The sequence below is a fragment of the Hemiscyllium ocellatum genome, chromosome 6, assembly GCF_020745735.1.
Source record: "Hemiscyllium ocellatum isolate sHemOce1 chromosome 6, sHemOce1.pat.X.cur, whole genome shotgun sequence".
In the NCBI taxonomy this organism is placed as follows: Eukaryota; Metazoa; Chordata; class Chondrichthyes; order Orectolobiformes; family Hemiscylliidae; genus Hemiscyllium; species Hemiscyllium ocellatum.
This window is the reverse complement of record NC_083406.1, coordinates 2430990-2439351: the sequence shown is the minus strand read 5'-3', so window position 1 is coordinate 2439351 and position 8362 is coordinate 2430990. Positions and strand designations below refer to the sequence as shown.

The following is an 8362-nucleotide window of genomic DNA, read 5'->3' as shown; positions in this document are numbered from 1 at the left end:
CTCCTCAGGAGACAGACACCTGCTGCAACCGACAGGGTACCCTTCGTTGTTCAGTATTTCCCAGGAGCCGAAAAACTATGCCATGTTCTTCGTGACCTGCTGCATTGGGGAAACCGAGCAGAGGCAACGGAACAGATGAATGGGCACCGCACAACAATCAACAGACAGGAGTGTCCCCACCCAGTCAGAGAGCACTTCAGCAGTCCAGGACATTCCACCTCGGACCTTTGGATGACCATCTACTAAGGCAGACTTTGGGACAGGCAGCAGAGGAAAGTGGCCGAGCAGAGGCTGACAGCTAAATTCGGTACCCATAGGGAGGGCCTCAACCGGGACCTTGGGTTCATGTCACACTATAGGCGACCCTATTGCACTATACACACACGTGCACACACCCAACCACGTGCACACACCCAACCCCATGCACACACCCAACCACATGCACACATACACATATAAGTTTGTGTGGTGAATTTGTACTTGCAGAATTACATTTTATTTTTCTCAAAAACTGCATGAATCCATGTAAGATTCTGTAAATCCATGCTTTTAGATTAGAATCAGTCTGACCATTGTGGCACAGACAGCCTCACACAGGGCACCTCAAACCTTCAATACATAATCTAGGTCAATGTGACACCAATAGTTAAAGTTCACCTGAGAAGGTAAATTTTTTAAAAAAGTTTTGCGATTTACGTATGAAAGAACTGAAACCAACATGGTCATTCTAAAAGATGAGAGACTTAACAAACCGATTTTTTTCAACAGTCTCTTTGGGAATTTAGAACAATGGGAATGGAGGTGAGGGCAGTGGAATGTTCCTCCTGCAGAATGTGGGAGGTAAGGGTCACCAGGAGTGTCCCTGCTGACTGCATCTGCGGGAAGTGCACCCAACTTCAGCTCCTTGAAAACAGCGTTAGGGAGTGGGAGCTGGAGCTGGATGAACTTCGGATCATTTGGGAGGCTGAGGGGATTATTAAGAGAAGTTACACGGAGCTCGTCTCACCTCAGGTACAAGAAGGAGGTTACTGTCAGGGGATGGAAAGGGAATGGCAGGCAGTGCAGGGATCCTCTGTGGCCACTCCCCTCAACAATAAGTATACCGTTTTGGATACTGTTGGATGGGAGTGGGGGACTTACCAGGGTAAAGCAGTGGGGCACAGGGCTGTGGTACAGAGTCTGTCCCTGTTGCTCAGAAGGGAAGGGAAGCATTAGTCATTGGGGACTCCATAGTTAGGGAGACAGATAGGAGGTTCTGTGGGGACGAGAGAGACTCACGGTTGGTGTGTTGTCTCCCAGGTACCAGGGTTCGTGATGTCTCTGATCATGCTTTTGGGATCCTTAAGGGGGAGGGGGAGCAGCCCCAAGTCGTGGTCCACTAGGCACCAACGACATAGGTAGGAAAAGAGATGGGGATTTAAGGCAGAAATTCAGGGAGCTAGGATGGAAGCTTAGAGCTAGGACGAACAGAGTTGTTGTCTCTGGTTTGGTGCTTGTGCCACGTGCTAGTGATGCAAGGAATAGGGAGAGAGAGGAGTTGAACACGTGGCTACAGGGATGGTGCAGGGAGGGAGGGGTTTGGGATTCTTGGATAATTGCGGCTCTTTCTGGAGTAGGTGGGACCTCTACAAGCAGGATGGTCTTCATCTGAACCAGAGGGGTACCAGTATCCTGGGGGGGGATATTCGCTAAGGCGATTGGGGTGGGTTTAAACGAATCCAGCAGGGGGATGGGAACCGAGATTGCAGTTCGAGTATAGAAAAGGTTGAGAGTAGGGAGGTCTGAAATCAAGTTTCAGGGACACAAGATGGCACCAACAAGCAAGAACGTGGTTTGAAGTGTGTCTACTTCAATGCCAGGAGCATCCGGAATAAGGTGGGTGAACTTGCAGCATCGGTTGGTACCTGGGACTTCGATGTTGTGGCCATGGATAGAGCAGGGACAGGAATGGTTGTTGCAGGTTCCGGGATTTAGATGTTTCAGAAAGAACAGAGAAAATGGCAAAAGTGGGGGAGGTGTGGCATTGTTAGTCAAGGATAGCATTACAATTGCAGAAAGGATGTTTGGGGACTTGTCAACTGAGGTAGTATGGGCTGAAGTTAGAAACAGGAAAGGAGAGGTCACCCTGTTGGGAGTTTTCTATAGGCCTCCAAATAGTTCCAGAGATGTAGAGGAAAGGATAGCAAAGATGATTCTCAATAGAAGTGAGAGAGACAGGGTAGTTGTCATTGTGGACTTCAACTTTCTAAATATTGACTGGGAACACTATAGTACGAGTACTATAGATAGGTCAGTTTTTGTCCAGTGTGTGCAGGAGGGCTTCCTGACACAGTATGTAGACAGACCAACAAGGGGCGAGGCCAATTTAGATTTAGTACTGGGTAATGAGCCTGGCCAGGTGTTAGACTTGGAAGTAGGTGAGCACTTTGGTGATAGTGATCACAATTCTGTTGTTTACTTTATTGATAGAAAGGGTTAGGTGTATACCACTGGGCAAGAGTTACAGCTGGGGGAAAGGCAATTACGATGTGATTAGGCAAGATTTAGGAAGCATAGGATGGGGAAGGAAACTGCAGGGGATGGGCACATTAGAAATGTGGAGCTTATTCAAGGAAAAGCTCCTATGTGTCCTAGATAAGTACGTACCTGTCAGGCAGGGAGGAAGCTGTAGAGCGCGGGAGCCGTGGTTTACGAAGGAAGTGGAATCTCTGGTCAAGGTGAAGAAGCAGACTTACGTTAGAATGAGATGTGAAGGCTCAGTTAGGGCGCTTGAGGGTTACAAGGTAGCCAGGAAAGACCTAAAGAGAGAGCTCAGAAGAGCCAGGAGGAGACATGAGAAGTTGTTGGCGGATAGGATCAGGGTAAACCCTAAGGTTTTCTATAGAAATTTAAGGAATTAAAGAATAACGAGAGTAAGATTAGGGCCAATCAAGGAGAGTAGTGGGAAGTTGTGTGTGGAATCAGAGGAGATAGGGAAAGCACTTAATGAATATTTTTCGACAGTATTCACTCTAGAAAACGACAATGTTGTCGAGGAGAATGCTGAGATACAGGCTACTAGACTGGGTGGGATTGAGGTTCACAAGGAGGAGGTATTAGAAATCCTGCAGTGTGTGAAAATAGACAAGTCCCCTGGGCTGGATGGGATTTATCCCAGGATCCTCTGGGAAGTCAGGGAGGAGATTGCCGAGCCTTTGACATTGATCTTTAAATTGCCATTGTCTCCAGGAATAGTGCCAGAAGACTGGAGGATAGCAAATGTGGTTCCCCTGTTCAAGAAGGGGAGTAGAGACAATCCAGGTAATTATAGACCACTGAGCCTTACTTCAGTTGTTGGTAAAGTGTTGGAAAAGGTCATATGAGATAGGATTTATAATCATCTAGAAAAGAATAATTTGATTAGGGATAGTCAGCACGGTTTTGTGAAGGGTAGGTCGTGCCTCACAAACCTTAGAGTTCTTTGAGAAGGTGACCAAACAGGTAGATGAGAGTAAACTGGTAGATGTGGTGTATATGGATTTCAGCAAGGCATTCGATAAGGTTCCCCACAGTAGGCTATTGTACAAAATGCGGAGGAATGGGATTGTGGGAGATATAGCAGTTTGGATCAGTAATTGGCTTGCTGAAAGAAGACAGAGGGTGGTGGTTGATGGGAAATGTTCATCCTGGAGTCCAGTTACTAGTGGTGTACCGCAAGGGTCGGTGTTGGGTCCACTGTTGTTCGTTATTTTTATAAATGACCTGGATGAGGGCGTAGAAGGGTGGGTTAGTAAATTTGCAGATGACACTAAGGTCGGTGGAGTTGTGGATAGTGACAAAGGATGTTGTAGTTACAGAGAGACATGGATAAGCTGCAGAGCTGGGCTGAGAGGTGGCAAATGGAGTTTAATGCGGACAAGTGTAAGGTGATTCACTTTGGTCGGAGTAACTGCAATGCAAAGTACTGGGCTAATGGTAATATTCTTGGTAGTGTAGATGAGCAGAGATCTCGGTGTCCATGTACACAGATCCCTGAAAGTTGCCACCCAGGTTGACAGGGTTGTTAAGAAGGCTTACAGTGTTTTGGCCTTTATTAATAGAGGGATTGAGTTCCGGAACCAGGAGATTATGCTGCAGCTGTACAAAACTCTCGTGAGGCCACACTTGGAGTATTGTGAACAGTTCTGGTCAATGCATTATAAGGAGGATGTGGAAGCTTTGGAAAGGGTGCAGAGGAGATTTACTAGGATGTTGCCTGGTATGGAGGGGAGGGCTTATGAGGAAAGGCTGAGGGACTTGAGGCTGTTTTCGTTAGAGAGAAGAAGGTTGAGAGGTGACTTAATAGAGACATATAAGATAATCAGAGGGTTAGATAGGGTGGACAGGGAGAGCCATTTTTCTCAGATAGTGATGGTTAGCACAAGGGGACATAGCTTTAAATTGAGGGGTGATAGATATAGGACAGATGTCGGAGGTAGTTCCTTTACTCAGAGAGTAGTAAGGATATGGAATGCTTTACCTGCAACGGTAGTAGATTCGCCAAGTTTAAGTACATTTAGGTCATCATTGGACAGGCAAATGGACGTACCTGGAATAGTGTAGGTTAGATGGGCTTCAGATTGGTACGACAGGTCGGCGCAACATCGAGGGCCAAAGGGCCTGTACTGCGCTGCAATGTTCTATGTAAACAATCCAGGTCTTTTTTCAATGTATAAAAACAGTTCTATCACACTGTAAACATTTGCTATAAATTCTCTGTCTTACAATCTTATACTCTACAACCACCGGATGAAGGAGCAGCGCTCTGATAACTAGTGCTTCCAAATAAACCTGTTGGACTATAACCTGGTGTTGTGTGATTTTTAACTTTGTACACCCCAGTCCAACACCGGCATCTCTAAATCAGAATTTTTTTCAAGCCTGAGTTAGATTTTTGACAGCCAGAAGTTATAGGAAACTAACAGAACTGTACGATAGATACAACAACCAGATCAGCCTTGACCTTCTGAAATGGGAGCAGTCCTAATTACTGAATGACCAGTTCCTGCTCCTCGAAGTTAAATTGCAACACCCTGTACTTTCTGCTAATAAGAATCAAGACTTAACAAAATTAGTCCTTTAATCTTTTAAACTGATTTTGTTTTATTTAAAACGTGGTTTATAGTTCTACATTTGCAAAGCTCATAATGTTTATTCATTCATGCAGAAAGAAGGCTAATTGCTGTTCTCACGTCACTGTTAATCAACTGTTAATGTAACCACAGAACTAAAGTTAGACAATGAAATAAATATTACATAACCTGGCTCAATTCCAATAGGCTGAGACTTTCCAGTACTGGAGGAAGCATGTGCAATGGCAGAGGGTTCATTTAATTGGGTGAGGTGCAAAAAGAAAATGTGTCTTTGAGATAGACGTTAGTGATGATGAACATAAAAATTAGGAGCAGAACTGGATCATTCAGACCCTTCGACTATTTAAACAGGATCATGGCTGAGCTGTTTCTGCTTTAAATTCTATATTTCTATTTACTCCCAAGAGCCTTTGCTCCCTTACCTTCCAAAAATCTATTGTTCTACATTTTAAAGATATTCAATTACCCTATCTCCACTGCCACCATATGATAATAAAAATAATACTTCTGAAGCAGAGCTTTCCAAAGTCACGCAACCCTCTCAGAGAAAAAATCCTTGTCCCTTATAAAAGGGTGAACCCTAATGTTAAAGCTGTTCCACCTCGTTCTGCATCCTCAAGAAAAAATGCCCTCCCAACCGATTAAGACTTTCCAGCCATTGGAGGATTTGAACAGGTGCAAGTGTAATCAACTGTACGCAGACTACAATCAGAACATTGACTACAATCAGACTACAATCAGACTACAATCAGAACATTGACTTAGGAGCCTGCAGTCTTTGTAAACAGGAAAGGACTCACTTCCATTAATGTGCATGTCGCCTATGGCCAGAGCAGGTAAATAATGCAGGGATGTGCATGTTAACTTGTTGAAAAAGACAGCCTCCTCAAGCCCTAGTTGATGACACATGCCATATTCTGAACATCCCTCAATGAGTTCAGGTAAACTCGTGAATCTGTCTAATTGTTCTGTTCTGAAGAGCAGAATCAGATGATAAACTGTCAGTGATGAAACCTATCAAGGAAACAGCTCACAGAAAAACATCTGCAGATCGTGGGCCAAGGACTGCCTTCGGTCACCCTGCACAGATAATTCCATACTTGTGGTAAACAGCCTGAAATGGAGAGGAATGCCCAATTCATATCATCTTATAAAGCTGCAGTATTAATGAGCACTATGACTCAGATCAGATATTCATACCTCACTGTAATTATTATTGGGACATTGCAAAACTTTTTTTTAATGCAGTGACTGAGTTGCTGTCAAGGGAAGTCATGGAGGGTACGTCAAACCACCAAGACCACTTTGGCTGACAATACTGCGTTGCACTAAGTGGTTGGTCCAGGTATCCAAATCTCTTTGTGACGAGGCATCTGTAGTGGTACGATGGCTCATGTGGAGGTTAGTGCAGTGCCCGCTTGGTACTGCTCATGGGTGCTGACCAGTGCTGAGAGGCCAGGCTGTCTTGGTCTGATGGGAAAGAGGACCTCCCTCCTTGCCAGTTGCCTGGGAGCATGAATCCTCGTGAGGCTTTGTCGAACCTTGGTGCTAACTTGTTCCTGTTCTGTGACATCTCCAGTAGTGGAGGGGCCAATAAATACAGGCTCCTCCATCGGTTCTGGTTGGTGATGAATGAAGAGGTGCTTGGGTGGCCTTAAAGTATAACCTTCAACCCTGAAAAGTCCTGATGAGGGTGAGAACTTATGCCCAGCCAGTGTATATGGAATTAGAGTTTAACCTGGGCTACAACTTGTTGAAATCATGTTAAGCAACAACTCAGTCACTGCATTAAAAAAAAGTTTTGCAATGTCCCAATAATAATTACAGTGAGGTATGAATATCTGATCTGAGTCATAGTGCTCATTAATACTGCAGCTTTATAAGATGATATGAATTGGGCATTCCTCTCCATTTCAGGCTGTTTACCACAAGTATGGAATTATTTGTGCAGGGTGACCGAAGGCAGTCCTTGGCCCACGATCTGCAGATGTTTTTCTGTGAGCTGTTTCCTTGATAGGCTTCATCACTGACAGTTTATCATCTGATTCTGCTCTTCAGAACAGAACAATTAGACAGATTCACGAGTTTACCTGAACTCAGATGGGAATTAACCTGCACTCTTGGTGTTCTTCAGAACAGTATGCTGGTATTCTAATCAACTGATCTAACTGGCACCATATCCCACACAGTAAACAGCTCAAATGAAAACAATGTTCCTTTACCTTCTTGCACTTCCAATTGGCTTAATGTCCTTTTTGTCAGCTGGACTTCCATTGTCTACAGACCAGTCATCTAAAAGAGGAACTGAGGTATGTACAAAACTCAAATATTTTAAGATAATCCAATACAATTATTTGTGGAAGATAGCCAAGAACACTAAGTGCTTATGACATACCAGAAGATATTCATGTTTTGTTTTATACTTGTTTTGTTTTCCTTGAAGTATTTGATTCAGCATTGCTAGTAACAACATGAAATATGAAGCATTAACCTCACTAAAACATGAAGTTAAGACAGGAGTGAACCAAGCTGCAGTTTTGCGATAGTGTGGACATTATGAAATTATCCACAGCTATTGTTTGTGAGAACTGCAAGTAATGATCTTTTGTTCATATTGCCACTGAAATGAATTTCTAGTCATTGGTGTAATAGGCAGCACATTCAAACACACCATTCATTCTAAACTCTCAGGAGCTTACTATAACATTTAGTTCAAACACATTCCAGTCTAAACATGGAGATATTTATCCTCAGCTCTTCACACTCTGGTGTTATGGATGGGGATGTCTGACTAAATTGGAAACAGCAAGTAGCTTTCCAAATTGGGTAAATATCTTCCCCCTTGGTCTCCTTGCTCCTGGGTTTTGTTTTCCTTATATAACATTGTTAGATTTCCTCCTCTCTTCTCCCTGATCTTGCATTAAAGTTGTACTTTCACCCTTCTGTTCTTTTTAATGCATACTGTGAGAGTGCAGATAAGTGGAGCTGAGTCCCCGAAAGGATCAGCAATGATTTTATTAAAGATGCCTACTCCTGCTCCTCGTTCTTATGTTCTTATATTCAAGGACTATGGCTCATTTTTAGCTGGTTGTGGTACATTCAGTTACAGCAACAGGTTAAAAAGAGTCTCCAGCTGTCCCTTCACTGTACCCAACCTGTGGATTTTTCTTATGAAGATCTCTCTCCCTAGCCTTCAATTGTTCCAACTGAAAATGTATTTTACTTTAACTGTTAGCCTCTCACCAGTAGCA

At 43.8% G+C, this 8362-nt stretch overlaps 1 protein-coding gene across 1 annotated transcript in view; it reads left to right on the top strand.

The window, feature by feature from the left end:
* The first annotated feature begins 7365 nt into the window (after positions 1-7365).
* LOC132816341 (stromelysin-1-like) overlaps positions 7366-8362 on the top strand; it is a 37098-nt gene continuing 36101 nt past the window's right edge. Inside the window, exon 1 of the mRNA XM_060825785.1 lies at positions 7366-7420. The gene's annotated coding sequence lies outside the window, so the exon portion shown is untranslated. The remainder of the gene's footprint in view (positions 7421-8362) is intronic.